The 18,815-nt window shown below is 35.8% G+C and overlaps 1 protein-coding gene and 1 long non-coding RNA gene across 9 annotated transcripts in view; one reads left to right on the top strand and one right to left on the bottom strand.

The window, feature by feature from the left end:
- Positions 1-1,059, top strand: part of LOC120230852 — a 13,402-nt gene extending 12,343 nt beyond the window's left edge. The window contains exon 3 of the long non-coding RNA XR_005528194.1: positions 985-1,059. This is a non-coding gene — a long non-coding RNA (uncharacterized LOC120230852). The remainder of the gene's footprint in view (positions 1-984) is intronic.
- The window catches only part of TCF12 (transcription factor 12), a 366,706-nt gene that overhangs the window by 125,534 nt on the left and 222,357 nt on the right, over positions 1-18,815 (bottom strand). The window lies entirely within an intron of this gene.

The following is an 18,815-nucleotide window of genomic DNA, read 5'->3' as shown; positions in this document are numbered from 1 at the left end:
GTGCTCCTATGCCTCAGCATTTCTGTATCCCTTGGGTAAATTCCTAGCAGTGCTATTGCTGGGTCATAAGGGAGTTCTATTGTTAGTTTCCTGAGGAACCTCCACACTGTTTTCCAGAGGGGCTGTACCAGTTTACATTCCCACCAACAGTGTAGAAGGGTGCCCGTTTCTCCACATCCTCGCCAGCATCTAGAGTTCTCTGATTTGCTCATTTTAGCCACTCTGACTGGCGTGAGGTGGTATCTCAGTGTGGTTTTTCCCCATGGCTTTTATTAGTGTTTGCCCTCAATTTACAAAATCTATCTTTAACTAATATAATTATGTAACAGTGTAAGAATCTTTCAATAGTATGCTTCCACTATCCTTCCCTCCATCCTCTGGGTTAACGTTGTCACACAGTTTACTTTTACATATTTATATACCCTACATACAGTGTTACTATTTTTGCTCAAACTTAATTATTTTATAGTGTGATTGAAAATAAGGAAATATGGGCCTTCTGGGTGGGTCTCCAGTAGTTGAGCATCTAACTCTTGATTTTGGCTCAGATCATGATCCCAGGATCACAGCACTGACCCCTGCATGGGGCTCTGTGCTGAGCATGGAGCCTGCTTTAGATTCATTCTCTACCCTCCCCTCCCCCCACTTACTTGCTCTCTCTTTTAAAAAAAAAAAAAGAAAAAAAGGAAAAATAGGGGGCCTGGGTGGCTCAGTTGGTTGAGCATCTGACTTCGGCTCAGGTCATGATCTCATGGTTTGTGAGTTCAAGGCCTGCACTGGGCTTTATGCTGACAACTCAGAGCCTGGAGCCTGCTTCAGATTCTGTGTATCCCTCTCTCTCTGACCCTCCCTCGCTCATTCTCTCTCTCTCAAAAATAAACAAAAACATTAAAAAAACAAAAATTAAGTTTAAAAATAAGGAAATGTGTCTTTTCCACTTACTTTCATTTTTACCAATTCTGAAGCTCTCCTCTCTTTTTATAGATGAGCAGTTGGCATACTATGAACCAAAGATGGCCTGCTTCCTGTTTTTGTAAATAAAGTTTTACAGGAACATAACCACATCCATTTATTTATATATCATCTATCGCTGCTTTGGGGTTATAATGGTGGAGTTGAGTAGCTGTGACAAAGACTCTCTGACCCACAGAGAGTTTCTGGTCCTTTACAGAAAAATTCTGCTGACTCCTGATGCACATCCAAGTTTGTGTAGAGTGTCATATTTTCTCTGCCTAAAGAATTCTATTTTAATTATTGTACCTCAAAGACTGCTGGGGATGGATTTTCTCAGCTTTTTGTGCATTTGAAAAAGACTTTGCCCTCATTTAAAAGTGTACTTTCAATAAATATATAATTCTTGGTTGACAGTTTTTTCTTTTTTTAAAGTAATCTCTATACCCAACATGACCCCAAGGATGAAGAGCTGCATACTTCAGTGACTGAACCTGCCAGGTGCCCCAGTTCTTAAAATTTTAATAAATAATACTTAAGAGATGTTACTCTATCCTCTTCTTTTTTTAAATGTTTTTATTTAAAAACATTTTTAAATATGAGAGAGAGAGAGAGAGCAAGAGAGAGAGCATGAGCAGGGGAGGGTCAGAGACAGGGAGATACAAAACCTGAAACCGGCTCCAGGCTCTGAGCTAGCTGTCAGCACAGAGCCCAATGTGGGCTTGAACCCACGAACCGTGAGATCATGACCTGAGCCGAAGTCAGACGCTTAACCGACTGAGCCACCCAGGCGCCCCAACTCTATCCTCTTCTTGCTTGCAAAGTTTTTAATGAGGTGTCTGCTGTAGTTTATTTTTATTGCTCACTATACATGTGTTTCTCTGCCTCTGGCTGCTTTCAAGATTTTCTCTTTATTGCTGGTTTTCAGCACTTTGAATATGATTATTCTAGACGTGTGTTTTGTTTTCTAAATCCTGGATCTATTAATTTTCTCTCTATTTGAGACTTCAATCACAGGTATAAAAGACTGTCATTGTCCCATACTTTGTCATTTATCACTTTGTGTTTCAGTTGGGTTTACTGATTTCTTCTGCAACTATGTTGTCTACTGATGATCCTGAAGGAATTCTTCACCTTAATATGTCTTTTACTTCTAGTATTTCAATTAAACTTTTATTATTTCCATTTATCTGCTAAAAATCCTGGTTTGTGCATGCTGTATACCTTTTCCACCAGATCCCAGAGTTACTTCAAAATCCTTGTCTCATAGTTCCAATGTGCATCACCTCTCAGTCTGGTTTTGCTGATTATTTTGCCTCTTGACCTCTTTTCACTTTGCTTATATGCAATCTTGTAATTTTGACTGAATGTAAGACCACTGTGTATAGAAGAGCAGAGAACCATGAGAGACTCTTGAATGCTGAGAACAAACTGAGGACTGATGGGGGTGGGGGGGTGAAGGCCAGGGAGGAGGGCACTTGTGGGGATGAGCACTGGTTGTTATATGGAAACCAACTTGACAATGAACTAATTTAAAAAAAAAAGAGCAGAGAATGTGCTAAACTGTTTAGGTCTGGAAATAAGCAGGCCTCTTCCTGTTTAAGGCCTTTGGTGTGGAAAAATGAGTCAAACTAATCAGGAGTCTGGCTGAATGATTGTTGTTGCTGAAGTTACCTTCAGCTGACCAGAGGCTTCAACTTCCTCTAATGATTGGCTGCTTTTGCCTACTGCTTAGCACACAGCTGGGGTGCTGTAGTACTTTTCTCAGTTAATATTTCATCCTCAGCTTTCAAGAGAACCTATAAAACCTGTGTCCCAGAGTGGGTGTCTCTCCATGCTTTTGCCCCTCCCATAGTGGTAGACTGCTGTTGCTTTCCTATCCCTCATCTCTTCTCCCCTGTAAGAATGAAACTCTGCTTTACATCTAAAGATGACCTTGCGTTGGGAGTTTTCGCCCCTGTGTGACAGGCAGGAGACCTGTACTTGGTATAAGCATAAGATCTTAGGTCTAAGATGAGTTTCCTCTCTTCCCCCAGTCAATGTGTCTTAGTCTGTGTCTTTTGGGCAAGAGGCTTTTTGCTGCCTCTCCTAAAGCAGCTTAGGTCTCTCAGTCAGTGCTTAGGGTTCGAGGATGTTGGTATGCTTTTCTGCCTTTCCCACAATGGGAGCTGAACAGCTCCTGCATGCCTACAATGTCAACAGAATGAATTCTCTTCATTTTCCTGCTCTACCCCAAATCCTTGTGAGTATGCAGTACAGATTTGAGTGAAAAAGTCTGAGGTGAGTGTGAAATCTCCTTGACTGTTCTTTTGTCAGCTTCCCCTAGCTATTTCAAACTGATATGCTGCTAGTCCACACTGGCCTTCTGTTTAACTTTAAAATTTTAGGTGATTCCTCTTACCTGCTTGGGTTGTGACCGGTATGACACCTCCCACGGTCTGCCATAGGAATACAGTTTACGTGTCTCACTTCTGCTTAGAATTCAGGTCACATAATTACCTTGCAATTTCAGTTCTCTGATGGATTCAAAAGCAAATTCTGTAGCTTTCAGGCTTTTCCTTTCTTATCATTAAGCATGGAAATGACATTTTTTGCAGCTTTCCACACCTACGTAGTAGCTAGATGTCCTGTGATCTTCATTTAGGAGAGTTTGTTTCCATGTCTGCAAATTCACTGATCTTTTCTTTGATGGTGAATAATCTTCTGCTAATCCCATTCAGTGTATTTTTCACTTCAGGTATTATATTTTTTAACTCTAGTAATTCCAATTTCCATATTCATGTTTTCCTCTACATTTCTGAGCTATGGAGTATATTGAAATCAGCCATTTTAATACTCTTGTTTGCTAATTCCATCATGTCTGTAATTTCCTGCTCTATTGTTTTGACTGATGAATTTTACTCTTGGTTATATGGTTTCCTGCTTTTTTTCATACTTAGTAATCTGACATTATGAAGTTCACATTTTTGGGGTGCTAGATTTTGTTGTATTCCTTTAAAGAATATTGAACTTTGTTCTGGTAAGCAGTTAAATTACTTGGAATAAAGTCTGGCCCTTTTTCAAGGTTGTTTTTAAGCTTTGTTAAGGCAGGTCTAAAACAGCCTTCAGCCCAGAGCTAATGTAGCCTCCCCAACATAATACCCTTCTGAGGACTCTACACAATGCCATTTATTATGAGATCTTTCCACCTTTGCTGGCTGAAAAGAAAACTATTCCTAGCTTTGTGTGAGTTTTGGGAATTGTTCATCATTTTCCTTTCAAGTGATTCCTGGTCTCAAATTAAGTTTTCTCTCAAGCATACACAAATCAGTATTTAGCCAAAGACTTGAAGAAGTTGTTCTGCAGATCTCGAGTTCTTTCTCTATGATATCTCCTTTTTTGTCCTGCAATTTTGACCCAATGAGACTTCCTTGAATTGTTTGATTTCCACTCCCCATTGCTGTGGCCTAGCAGCGAGTTGGGAGAATTGTGGAATTCACCTTATTTATTTCCTTTCTTTCATGTACCATCTACTGTCCAATGTCTGAGAACTAACGGTTTAATCAGGACTAATATGAAAATTCCTGAGCTTTTTACGCCTCTTGAAAATTCTTCTACCAGCTCCTGCCCAGAAAAACAACAACAAAACATTTCCCAGTCCCTCTCTTGCAAACCCAGTTTTAAAAATCAGAAAGCTAGAACACAGCAAATCTTGACTCCAATAAATAATCAGACTTTCCTATTATTAATCTGCTTAGAGAAGTGCATTTGGTAGAGATAAATAACAAAACAGATTCCAAATTTGTTACTCTCTTTACATAACGGGAGTCTCCCAAATTAAATACACCTTGCTCAACTAAACTTTACCATAATAGAAAATGGGTTTGACAAACTTTCGGAAAATCTAAAAAGTTTTCTCAAACTATTTTTGTTTTCATGACATTGTAAAGAGGTTCACTTATATGTAAACCTCTAATGTTTTATTTCTAAAATACTTTGAATTCCACTATGTTTGCTGACATATTTGAATTTGGAACAAGCTGCTCTAGGAATATGATCTCCTGCTCTAACTACACACACTGTTATTTCTAAAAGGTTAAAAACCTGGCAATTTTCCAGTTCTTTCTCATCATTTCAGTAATGGAATACAATGTCCAGTTTGCCATTTCTCTTCTATTCTCCTTTGGCATCTTGACTAGTTCTCTAAATTCAGTATCAGGTATTTTTGTTGTGCATGTTTTTGGTACTATTGTACATGATACGATAAATACACATATAAATATATAATATATGCTCCAGATACCATATAATGTTAAACATATTTATGAAAATTGCTGTTATTAAAACATATTCTCTTAGAGGCCACTAGTTAATAAGAGTATTTCCTCTGTAAAAGTGAATCACATTTACAGAGGTTTTTTTGACACTTTATTTTGGAATTACTTCTTGCTTACATCAGACTATATTCAACAAAACCCAATGATTTTATTAAAATATTCTGAAAAACAATACTAAATAACAGCAAAACTCACACTTAAATTTTTATTTTGAAACAATACTATTCTTCCTCTGAGAGACTCATATCCTGGCAACCTAAATTTTGATTTAGGCTCTGATTCCGGAACTGTCTCATGTGAGAAAACTGGTCATGTTCTAATTAACTGTATTGCTTGAAAAGTCTATTACAACACTCTTGTTTTCTTCAACTTTGTTCATAAACTTGAAATTTTATTATTGTCTTTAAACATTCCAAGCTTAATCCCCACTGAAGGCTGCCAGGCTTGCCAACCTCTCTATGTGAAAAGTTCTTATGACAGAGCATTCAGGTTTCTGCTCAAACGTTACTTCCTCAGAGAAGCCTTCTCTAACTATCCTGTCTAAAATGGTCCACTCTAATTCCTTCTTCTCTCTCATCTTTTGTAAGGTTTTTTTTTTTTTACAAATAGTTTATTGTCAAATTAGTTTCCACATAACACTCAGTGCTCATCCCCACAAGTGTCCTCCTCCATGCCCATCCCCCCTCCCCCCCTCATCTTTTGTAAGGTTTTTTTTTTTTTACAAATAGTTTATTGTCAAATTAGTTTCCACATAACACTCAGTGCTCATCCCCACAAGTGTCCTCCTCCATGCCCATCCCCCCTCCCCCCCTCATCTTTTGTAAGGTTTTAAAAACATGTCTGGTTTCCCTTCCAGATATAACTTAGCTGGGCAACCTTTAGTAAAACCATCATAACTCAAAAATTTTCCTTTTCTTCATAAAACTTTACAAATTATATCTTAGGGGCACCTGGGTGGCTCAGTCGGTTGAGCTCCTGACTTCAGCTCAGGTCATGATCTCACGGCTCCTGAGTTTGAGCCCCTCATGGGGCTCTGTGCTGACAGCTTGGAGCCTGGAGCCTGCTTCGGATTCTGTGTCTCCCTTTCTCTCTTCCCATCCCCTGCTCATGCTCTGTCTCCCCCTCTCTCAAAAATAAACAATAAAAAAAATTCTATCTTAACTTGTATTGCCACTTTACCCATTTTTTACTATCATTTCCCATATTTTATTTTGCTATACCACATTTGCTATAATTGAACCCAAAATTCCTTTGTATTTTCTGTTTCTATAATGTCTCTTTCCATTCATGACTTTAAAAAATATGCATAAGGATTTACTTAAATGTCTAGGTTTAAAAAATTTTTATATTTTCTTTCTTTCTTTTTTTTTTTTAAAGACCATACAATCATTTTTGTGTTTTAGTCAGAGTTTGTTTTGGGTAAAGCTCCCACCTACCCACCCCTGTCATTGGAATGCCTTAAAATGTTCTGAATGGAAGATTATAACAGGAAAGTAGCATGCATGAAAATAAAAATTCAGGGATCAGAAGCAATTGTTTAATAGGATATATATTTAGAGTTCCCAGTAAATATCTTAAGATCGAGGAAGAATATAAAGATGGCTTGTAAAGGGTTGGGTAACTATAATATTGATGTTAAACAAATACCATGTTCACCAGAATTCAAGTTCCTAGCAGAGGATGGCTTAATAGTGGAATATACAGTTATAGTCCCAGTATTAAGAACAGAAGTGATACAGAATGACTGCATGTATTCCATGTTTATTTCCTCAACTTTTCTGAATTATATTCAGCCTATATCTATTTTAGGAACTGCTTTGGAAAGTCCTTATGTTTTATGCAAGGAACTACTATTTTCCCAGATGAATAGAATATCCATTCTCTGGCTCCAAGTTTCCATGACAATAAAAACAAAACATTCATCAGCACCAACTTGGTATTTGATGGCAAATGCAGCTGCAGCTTTTAACAGTTCAATCTTTATCCCAACACTTTCTGCAGAACAGAGGCACTATATTTCTCCAAAGCAACTGAATTGTTTTTACAGTGATTTCCCTCTTACCAGAGACCTAAACACTAACAACTAAATGTGTTACACAATTTCTAATCTTCAAATCATCCAGTCTTCCCAAACTCATGCCAAATATGATGAAGAGTTTGTGAATTTTGCTAAGAACACATATGATTTGTGAACTCTGAAAGTTTAATTGGTTTAAGTATTAGAGCTTTAGATATAACAAATAGTTAAACATACAGCATTTAAGCTTTCATGATAACTACAAAGAAGACAGAATTTTGAGACATTCATAGTAAACAAAAAACTGTTAAATTCAATTGGATTATGGTAAAACAGTGCCCCCTTGTGTCTTGGTATTTCGGCCTTGACTAAATCCAATATTAATTTTCTTAAAATTCTACAGTATGGATTTGAATAATTTCTATATGATAGAAGTAAACAAGGCTTGATAACTAGCACTTTTCTTAAGACAAAAATTCTAATTTATTAAAATATAAAACTACACTGGCTATTCAATATCAGTCACTTTCACATGCAAAATCTGCAATTTGAGGAAAATGTATTTGGGAAGACTCAGTAGTTTTTATTTTAAATTTCATATGTAATTTACTATTAGTAAGAGAGGTTGACAAAGTTTTAAAAATGAAAAGAAAAAACTCACCACCATCAACTACATTTTCCTTTAACAGTGGTTCTCATCTATAACCACTCTATACTAGTAATGATTATCTTCATTATCACCTTGGAATAACTAGTGAGTATTCATAGAGCAAATGGTCTTGTCCTAAATGGAGGAAATTAGCAGAAGTTTTAAAAGGTATTTGTGATAACAAGTTAAGCAATTCTCTAAGTTAACATACAGAAAAACATCATCCATATTTTAACTATTCAAAACATAATGCCCAGGCAAGAGGCCTGGACATTTTAAGTTTTGTAAAAAATCAGAATCTCAGTTCTGGTCCTAGACGATCTGAATTAGAACTTGCATTGTAGCAAGATCCCCAGATTCTTATGAGCATTAAAGCTTGAGAGACACCACTCTAAAGTCCTTGCCCTCCCATCTCTAACTACCTTGGGGGCTGGGGACTGGAGGCTGGGGGTGGGTTGGGGAGAAGGAGGGGAGAGAAAGAGGCAGGGGAAGGAGATGGTGACTGACTAGAGACCAGGTGGATTCAATCAGAAACAACTTAAGAAGGTAACGCGGAGTAGATGACCCAAGGGAGGTTGGCCTGCTTACTTAAGTGACTCCTCTATTGAAACTGTTTTCCCACTCTCTGAAATGACTTTCTTTTTTTTTTTTTTTTGTTTTGAAGTAAAAACTAGAACTCTGCCAATTAAGAGTTTAATTTAGGTGATCAAGAAACTTTTCAAAATGCAAATAATTGTATGAGAATTTTAGGTCCATCACTGTCAAAGATGCCTAATACATGTATAGTTTAACATACCACAACCTACATTCACTATACATTATCTCCTGTGACACCACAGCCCTGATAAGCTAGTGTTCTCCCATTTTATAAATGAGGTAACTCAAAATCACTGAGATCAACTAAATTACCCAAGGTCTCCCAACTAATGGAGGTTAAGCAGACTGCTAAGATACAGGTCCTAAAAGCCTGCCACAGATTCTATATCTCCCTGTCTCTCTGACCCTTCCCTGCTCACACACACTCTTTCTCTCAAAAATAAATATTAAAAATTAAAAAAAAGATACAGGTCCTAAATCCAAATCCTAGGTTTCTTGTACTGGCTACTACTATTGATTAATATGAGTGAGTTTAATTAGATTGTTTTTCTTTTAATAGTAGCTGAAGTCAGTATGCTGAAGGTCTAGTAAGCTACTGGAGGACAGAGATAATTCTGGACAGAGTACTCTAGGAAAAGAACCTTACAGCTGAAGACTTAAGCAGCATAGTAGCACTGGGCTTAGGGAAACTTGGAGTAAAGGACTCTCAAAGGAAAGGGGGTTTTGTAGACATAAAGTGGAAAGATTCCAAACATATATTATACTGAGGAAATAGGCATATATTTCTGCCTGATCCAGTAAAGCATATTTTGGAATAGGACTTTGTTCTAGGTACCCCTTTTGTTTTCTGTCCTATGCAATAATCTTCTTTCTGGACACAAGTTCAGCTACCTCTTGTGTCACTTTCTTATAGACCAGTCTGAACACCTACTCATATTACTTCTAACACTGTATTTATGGGAAAAGATGCACAAGTTCCAAACGACTGGCATACTAGCTTTTAGAATATACAACATATTCATGTGTCAATAAAAAATCATTATCCTCCTAGCCAATCATGAGATACTTAGCAAATACCTAGTTACACAATTGTGGCAGATAACCAAAGTGGTGGATTTAAAATCAAACAGATTTGGGTTCCAATTTTGCTTTACTACTTAGTGCTGGGATGTTGGATCAAGTTAATCTCTGATTTTTAGTTTCCATATTTTGGAATGCTAAAGAGTAAAGAAGATTTATTGGTAACAGTATTAAAATGGTATTTTCTTTTAGCTCACTTATATTTTGATTTCTACAATAAATATGTATTATATTTGATGCAGGAAGACACTTTTAAAATGTACATAATATATTCCTTACTAAACTTTGAACTTTAAAAGAATTCATGGATGTAAAGTACTTAACATGTGCATGAAGAAGTTAGGTTATTTACCCAATCATCACTATGAAATAGTCACTGTGAACACAAATGCAGGAGAGCAAAGGATAAAAAAATATAAAAACTCTCAATAATTCATGTAGTTACTAGTGCTACTTATTTACAGAGTAAGTATACTATTAAAACCGTAATGTTTCATCAAGTTATTTTCAAGTAAATTCAAGAATTATTGACCATTCTGGTCCAGGATTTGAGCCCATTTGTACTAAGTAACATCTATTTCCATTCTGTCACTTCAGTAACAAATTCCAAAAGATAACCTTAGGATGTGCCTCAGATCCATCACTTTCTTCCCACGTTCAAACACCACCAATCTCAGTTCAGGCTCCTATGGATGAACACCTAAGCAATTATTTCCCAACTGACATCCCTGCCTCTGTTTCTCTTTGCTCTCATCTACCCACAGATTGATGATAAACTGCTATACCAAGAGCACTTTCATCATTACATTCCACTGTTCAAGACTGATAAAATTTCCTAATGCATGGAATACAAAATCCATTTTTTAATCTTGACATTCCAAACTCTCCACGTTCAGGTACCAAGCCAAGTTTTTGTTCTTTTCTTTTAAATTTGGGGGGGAAAAAAAAAGAAAAAAAAGAAAGCACAAAGCTTACCAGAAAGGTACAAGCACACAGCAAAAGAACTTTCTCCCTCTGAAATCACTTTTAAGAATAAGTTGTAGACATGATGTCCCACCATCCAACCATCAATACTTTAGTATGTGCTATTGTGCACTGTGCAACTGACTACAATACATGCATCAGAATCATCAAATAAACATTTACACATTACTACCTTTTAATCTTTAGTTCCCATTTGAGTTTTGCCAAACATGATTAAGTTCAGAATCATGATTGCCTTTTGATGTCTTTTTTTTTTTTTTTAACTTTCTTGACTTTCTCATGTCCTTGATATTGTAGGCCAGAATGTTACTCATTCTGAATTTGTTTTGTCTGACACTTCCTCAGGATTAGTTTCAGGTCATGCATCTTTGGCAGGAATATGACAGAAGTGATCCTGTGTTCTTTGCCAATGCATTCTATCAGGTGGCACATGAACCGAATTATCCCATTACTGATGATGTCCACTTTGATCATTTCATTAAGGTGGTGTGAGCCAAAGCTTCTCAACTGAAAAGTTACTTTTTCCCATTGTAATTAATAGGCATTTTGTGGGAAGATTCTTTGACACTAGATAAAAATCCTGTTCTTCACAAAACTTTCATTATTCATATCACATGGACTCATGGTTTCCTATTTTATTCATTGGGATATAATCCATTACTATCATTATTTATATTGTTCAAATTGTCCCAGATTTCAAACTGGCTTCCATGACCTGACAAGATTTCATCATTCTTTGAGTTTGTCTTTACTTTTCGGCATAACAAGATGTTCTAGGCTCATCTTGTACTTTCCCTGCTCTGGTTTTAGAATCAGTCATTTTTCCAAAGAGCCCTGTTTTTTTATTTAATCAGAGAATAGTATTTAGAAAACAAATTCTGGATTTTAGAGATGGTCACTGGGTTTTCCTACTTCCAGATGCTCTATAGTGGACAGAGCTGAGGGAATATATATATGTATGTGTGTGTTTATATATATATATGCATTATGTACACATATACACATATATACAACACACATTTATATCTATATTTCTTTTACTATTTATATGAAAAACTATGAGTTCACACAAGTATCTCCAATTCCCATCCAATACCACTGGATTCTTTCTAGTTTTCTTTCTTTCCTTATTTGTAACTTCCTTCACCAGCAGTGAGAAATCTCCTTATCCCTAATTTATTATTTAATCAATTCCTCTGTATATAACCAATTTTCAGTTTCTGTATGGCTGTCCTTTGGCACAAAAGCTGTTATTTCTCCTCCATTTGTTGTGACCACTGGCTTCCAAAAGGGCTGGTGCACAAAACCAAGCCAGATGAGGCCTCCATCTTCCCTCCTTCAAGCTAATAAACATCCCAACTATCTCTTTGGTTTGTACTTCTTCCCTTTAGGATTCTCTGCCAAAAGTTCCCAAATCTTTCCCCAACCCTTCCATCACCTATCAATCTGTCTATTCCTACCTACCCTCTGAACACCCTGTAAATTAGAAGAAATATACCTACATGAATTGATTTCTGACATTTGAGTCCAGAATTAGAAGGCCTGTACAGTATAAGAGGATGTTGTATTAGATGTTTCTAATAAAAAAACTGCCAAATAAATGGAGGGTCTCTAAGAAAAAGGGAGTGGGAAATGGTGAGCCTACTTCTATCACTTTAGTTGGAGTGTTATTGTCTTTTCTCTACATTTGGAGATAATGCAGCAATTGCTGAATTCACAGTAAGAAAACTCCAAGCAATCTAAAACTTGTGCACAGTGACTGGACAGTAAAGACATTTGAAATAATGGGGTCTGAGTGGAGAAAATGCTCTGGAGAAGAAAAGGTGATAGCTTGCTCTAAATATCTGAAAGGCTTATGTAGTGTGATCTGAAGAACTTATCTAGGGCCAAAAATAGGACAATCTTAGAGAGGTAGATTTTTTCTTTAAGTATACCATAAAGCAGATCTTCTAACATACATATCCAAGGATTAGATAGCACTTTAAGGGGAAAGTAAGTACTACATGATTGAAGCAGTTTAGACAACACTTTGATGGAGATGTAAAGGCAGGCAAAAAAGTACAAAAAAAGAATACTGGACTTGGAGTCAGAAGTCATGATATACTGGTTAAAAGCACAGGGAGGGGCACCTGGGTGGCTCAGGTCATGATTTCATGGTAACTGAGATCAAGCCCCACATCCGGGGAGTGTTGACAGTGCAGAGCCTGCTTGGGAATCTCTCTCCCAATCTCTCTCTGCCCCTCCCCCACCTAAAATAAAACTGAAAAAAAAAAAAAAAAAAAAAAAAAAGAAAAAGAAAGCACAGGCTGTGGAATCAGATAGACCTGGGTTTGCAATGTAAATTGTCAATCCTGTGCTGGTTACCCCATTTTCCTCATATGTAAAACAAAAACGGTTGTATCTATTGCAAAAAACTGTAGTGTGACCTTAATGCACTGATAAACACAAAAGGCTTACTGTCTGTTACAAATAAATGCTTAATATAGGTTTTCTATTATAATTATGTGGCACTCAGTAATCAACAAACCCTGAGTTATGGAAGGCTTTATTATTACGCAATAGCTCTATTAACACAGAAACTTCAACAATCTTGTTCCTTTCCTCCAGTCCTTGGCACAATGCGTGGCATTTATCACAATCTATAAGTATTAAAATACCGATGGGTTGTTGGATTATGGACCTTTTAAGGTCCCTTCTAATGCTGATAATCTATAACCCAGTTCTTAGTAAAAGAACATCCTTGTATTAATATCCATACTCCTTGACACAATCTTCTCTTTAGTCAATCTAGAATGGTCGGACAATTGATGAATATCTTTTATGGGCTCAACTCACTTACCTACAACCTAGGTGATGAAACAAGACAAACACATGGCACAATACATTTAACATGAGAGTGTAAGTTTTATGACGGTGGGGCCAGAGAGTTATGCTTACTGTTATTTTCTTAGCACTTAGCACTGCTGGTTAACTCAATTTCAAAAAAGGAAATGGAAAAGAGAAAGCTGGTTAGATGAGAGCTATTACACAACATTTCATAGAACACATAGATAAAAGCTAGAAAGAAAGAGAAAGGAGAGGGATGAGAGAAGCAAATAGCACTGCATAAATAATCCAAAGCAATTATAAAAGAGGAAATGAACAGAGTGTGTGAGTAGATGTGCCTATCTAAAATAAAGATGAAATGCTATGCTCTAATGGAAAATAGCACTGTGTGTATTCAACACATATCTATAGACTTAGGACACAATGCATATTGTCAAGCACTGGGTTGTCCCCAATACTGGGTTTAGGGAGAAAACTATGAACACTTTTATGTGCTTCAGAGAACCATCCCAAAAACTCACAACTTTTGACTAGGAAACTTCTTAATTATTAGAAATTTATTCTAAGGATATAATCCAGTTAGAACAAACTTTACACAGAAAAGATGTTAAATACAGAATTGTTTATAAACACTTTAAATGGCTGATAATAGGGCTGATAACACTTTAAATAGGTAATAATAGGTATACTACATGATACACTGCATAACAGATTACCCTAGAGTCCTTCAAAGTCTTATTTATGGTTAGTACTTCAAAAACAAGATTGATTTAACTATGTTTCCATCTATGAAAAATATTAGAAATACACTAGATAAGTTAATCCTCTAGATTAAAGCAATGCCCTTCCATTCGCTCTAGAAAACATAGTGAATGGTCTCTAAAACACAGTGAGTGCTCATGGCTGATAAGCTGTTCTCTTAATACCCTCAATATTTCTACTCCCACCAAGTGAATTATATGCTTACCTAGAGCTAGTTGTATGAGTCTTATACCAATTGTACTTTTTGTTGTGATTATGTAACTAAATGAAATCTACAAATTGAGGAAATATGAATGCCAAAAAGAAAGGTAGTCAGTTTTATAAAACTAAGTTGAATGTGTAAAGAAGTTGGCCCCGAATCGTCATCTGATTTATGTGGTAGCCAGACAACTACAAAAGATGGGGACAGGTGTCAAAAAAGTCTAAAGGAATGCACATAACTGCTCCAAAAAAACTGAAGTTTTCCTATACTTTTGAATATAATTTGTAATTCACGATCTGTGATTTTCAGATGGTGAACTATAGTATAGGTGTCGTTTATGCAAGAAAGGTAATCTAAAACACAAATTGCCCTATCCACTAATGTCAGGCCTTGTTTCTACTTCAAAAGAATGGTGACTGAATGTACATTTGCATGTTTTATCCATTTCAGTAAAATTACATTTTAAGTTGTGGTAAAATACATACAACATAGTATTTACCATCTTAACCATTTTAAGTGTACTATTCAGTAGTGGTAAGTATATTTACACTGTTATACAACCAATCTCCAGAATTTTCATCATCTTGCAAAATTAAAATTTTATAACCATTAAATACTTCTCCATTCTCCAGTAACTACCATTTTATTTTGTCTCTATGGATTTTACTCTATACAAGGTACTTATCATATAAGCAGGATTATATAGTATGTCTTTTGGTGATCATCTTATACTTAGCATAATACCCTTAAGGTTCATCTATGTTGTAGCATGTGTCCAAATTTCCTTCTTTTTAAGGCTACTCATTGTATGTATATATTACACTTTGTTTATCCCATTCATCCATTGATGGACGCTTGGATTGCTTCCATCTTTTGACTATGTGAACGATATTGCTATGAGCATGGGTGTACAAATATCTGAGACTCTGTTTTTAGTTTTGGGGGATATACTCACAGACATGGAATTACTGGATCATATGGTAATTTTGTTTTCAACTCTTTAATAAATGGTTTTTAATTAAATGACAAACTACTGTCACATTTCTATGGGAAAGAGTACTTCTACACTACTCCAAATGTTAACACTGACTGATGGGATTATGGATGATGAAGTTTAAGGTCTCTCTTTGGCCTACTATAATTTATAAATTTCCTACAGTAAGCATTACTAAGACACCTAAGCAACAAAAACATATACAGAGCTTTTTGCTGTTACTTTTTCTTGTGAGTATATCACCACAATGGCTTGAATATTCTTGGCCCCTAAATACTGGAGAAAGCCCTATGGTCTGAATGCCATGTCTCCCCAAAATTCATACATTGAAACCTAATCCCCAAAGTGAAGGTATTAGAAGGTGGAGACTTTGGGAGGTGATTAGGTCCTAAGGGCAGAGCCTTCATGAATGGGATTAACACTCTTATGAAGAGGCCCAACATAGCTCCCTGCCTGCTTTCACCATGTAAAAATATGATAAGCCTGTAATCTAGAAGAGATGTTCACCCAACCAAGCACGTAACCCTAATATCCTGGCCTCCAGAAGTGTGAGAAATAAATGTTTGTTGTTTATAACTAATCCAGTCTGTGTATTTTGTTATAGCACCTCCAATGAACTAAGACACTAAGTATATTTTCCTGTATGAGTACAGGCCCACTAACTTTTTTTTGTTTGTTTTAATTTAAAGATAAAAGCATAGAGATTTTTAAAATGATTGCAAATGATGGCTAGTACATGGCAAATTTATCTAGTGCTTTAGCATGAGTGACACTACTAACTTTTCCAGGAAAAAGTACCAAGATTCACTACAGTGTGCCTAGGTTTGAGAATCTTTCTTCTGCCCCTGATTATCAGTTACTGCTAATACTCTTAAACTCCTAAAGACAGGTAGTTGAAATCTATTTATATTTATTTACATTTATAAATATAAATGTATATTTATATTTTATTTACAAATATAAATTATATATATAAATATAAAAATATATAAAATATTTATATTTAAATATAATACAAAAACATATTGATAAATATATTTATATTCCAAAAATTTATATTTTATATTCCAAAAATATCCATAAGGTAGGACCCTAGGCCTTGGCTTTTGAAATGGAGTGTATGCCATTAATTAGTAGCTATAAAATAGGCTACCAAAGATCACTATCTTTGTGGTACATATGAGTAAGAAATTTGAGAGCAAAAGGGAAGTAAATATCAAAGCAAAAAGTGAGGGTAGCCAGAAAGGAACAGGGAGAAGAGGGAAGGGATAGAAAGACTGAGAGAATCCAAGACTAATTTTCATGTGTTTGGGACAATCTAAATATGATCTTAGCTAAAGGAACCTTCAAGGTCCTTTCTGCAACTGGAATTCTGTATAAAGTTTAAATATGAATTCAAGTTCTCAGCTGAAATAGGGTAAATAATTTCAGTTACTGGTTAATATAATCACAAATTCACTTATTTACAACTTCCCAATTGAGGGCCACCTGGGTGGCTCAGTCAGTTGAGGGGCCGACTCTGGTCATGCATGATTCTAGCCTCACGGGGTTGAGTCCTGCACTGGGTCCCATGCACAGCATGGAACCTGCTTGGGATTTTCTCATTTTCTCTCTGTCTCTCTCTCCCTGTGGCCCTCTCCCTTGCTTACATGCTCTTTCTAGAAACTAAAATAAAAAATAATAAAAAACCTTCCCAATTCAAAAAATATTAGTTACAACATTCTAAATCTAATATTTTTATCATTTAATAATGGTAGAAGTCATAGTAATCTAATACATCGACTAGCAGTGTGCATCTAAAAATAACTATTTTAATGGCTTATAACTTATTTACACATAATAATAATTCTTGGTTATTTTAAAAAGTCTTTTAACCCCAATAAATATGGTTAGATCTTCTGTCATCCCATTTCTTTTTGCCTACTTCCTTATCTGAATCCTCAAGAATTCTTTTGATGTTAAGTCATTTCTTAAATAAACAGCTGCTTTTTCTAAGAACTAATTTATAGAATGGCTTCTGGGGGGTCACATGTGAATAACTCCCACAAACGTTTACTATTTTACAGTACAGTTTAGACATGAAATAGATCTGGTTGTGCTGTTTCTTGCTGTCTGGGGTAGCAGATGTAGTTGCCTCAACTTCCACTGGAGGCAGCAGACTCCTCAAGCAATCCCTAGGTGCACTGACTTCCCAAAGAATTTTCTTAAGCCAGGAGTGGTTAATAGTGTAAGGGGAAGAGGACTTAAGTTAAGGCCCATTCCAAATTTAAGACTCTTCCAAAATCTGATTTAAGTGCTAAGAACCAGTTCTAACTGCAGAGAAACAACGTTAAAAGAAAAAGCATGAAAAACAGCGACACTGATAGTGCTGAAATATTTAGACATAAGCATCAAAGTCCAATTTTATGAAATACTTAGCCATTCAGTGATGATAACAAGTAAAAAGAAAATGGAAAAATTAGAAATCTTTTTCTTTTCTGTCTCTGCTCTCTCTGATGAAGTGCTACCAAGGAGAGAACGACCAAGGATAGGCTGCTGAAAAAAGAAGAGAAAGTAGAATTGGCGGTAATAGTCTTTAAATCAAAATTTCTTAATGATAAGCACTTAACTGTCACTGGAGAAAAGCACTCTACCTCAGAACTGTAAACTCTGCCAATATAAAACAAAAAACCTTTTGCAAAATTATTGCACTCTGCAAGTTAAATCTAGACAATAGCTACAGAACCACTATATTATATAGAAGCAATGCCATCATCACTAAGTATCAGTCACTGGAATGTATAAATTCTATAACTGCTCCAATATTCCCAGGTAGCTAAAAAATATTTTTTGACATAGCATTTTAAGTCACACAACTTAGAGCTACCTGGGGGGCTCAGTCGGTTGAGCATCTGACTTTGGCTCAGGTCATGATCTCAAGGTTTGTGAGTTCAAGCCCTGCATTGGGCTCTGTGCTGACAGCTTTGAGCCTGGAGCCTGCTTTGGATTCTGTGTCTCCCTCTCTGCCCGTCCCCTGCTCGTGCTTGTGCTCTGTCTTTCTCTCAAAAATAAATACATTAAAAAACAAAAAAAGACACACAACTTAGATTAGCAACTTAAAAAAATCTTTTCTTTGATTATGGATTATTTTGCAAAATAATATGATGAAAGCCCTTCATAAAAAAAAGGCATATCATATCTAAGCATCAAATTTTTACCAAAGTGGAAAAAAAATAATATTTCATTGTTCATTCACATAGCCTTAGTAAATCACATTTAAAAAATATGTATAAAAATATCCTAAGTATCATATTGTTTACAAAAACACTATAAAATGGAAGAAGACAATCCCTCAAATCTACAATAAATTATTTGTGTCCCTGAATTTTTTACTATTTTTTAAAACTTTAATTAAACTTTATTTAATTTATATATATATATGAGAGAGAGAGAGAGAG

Source organism: Hyaena hyaena, unplaced genomic scaffold, assembly GCF_003009895.1.
Source record: "Hyaena hyaena isolate Hyena2069 unplaced genomic scaffold, ASM300989v1 scaffold_49, whole genome shotgun sequence".
In the NCBI taxonomy this organism is placed as follows: Eukaryota; Metazoa; Chordata; class Mammalia; order Carnivora; family Hyaenidae; genus Hyaena; species Hyaena hyaena.
Note: the sequence above shows the minus strand (reverse complement) of the source record. Positions and strands in the feature narration are given on the sequence as shown.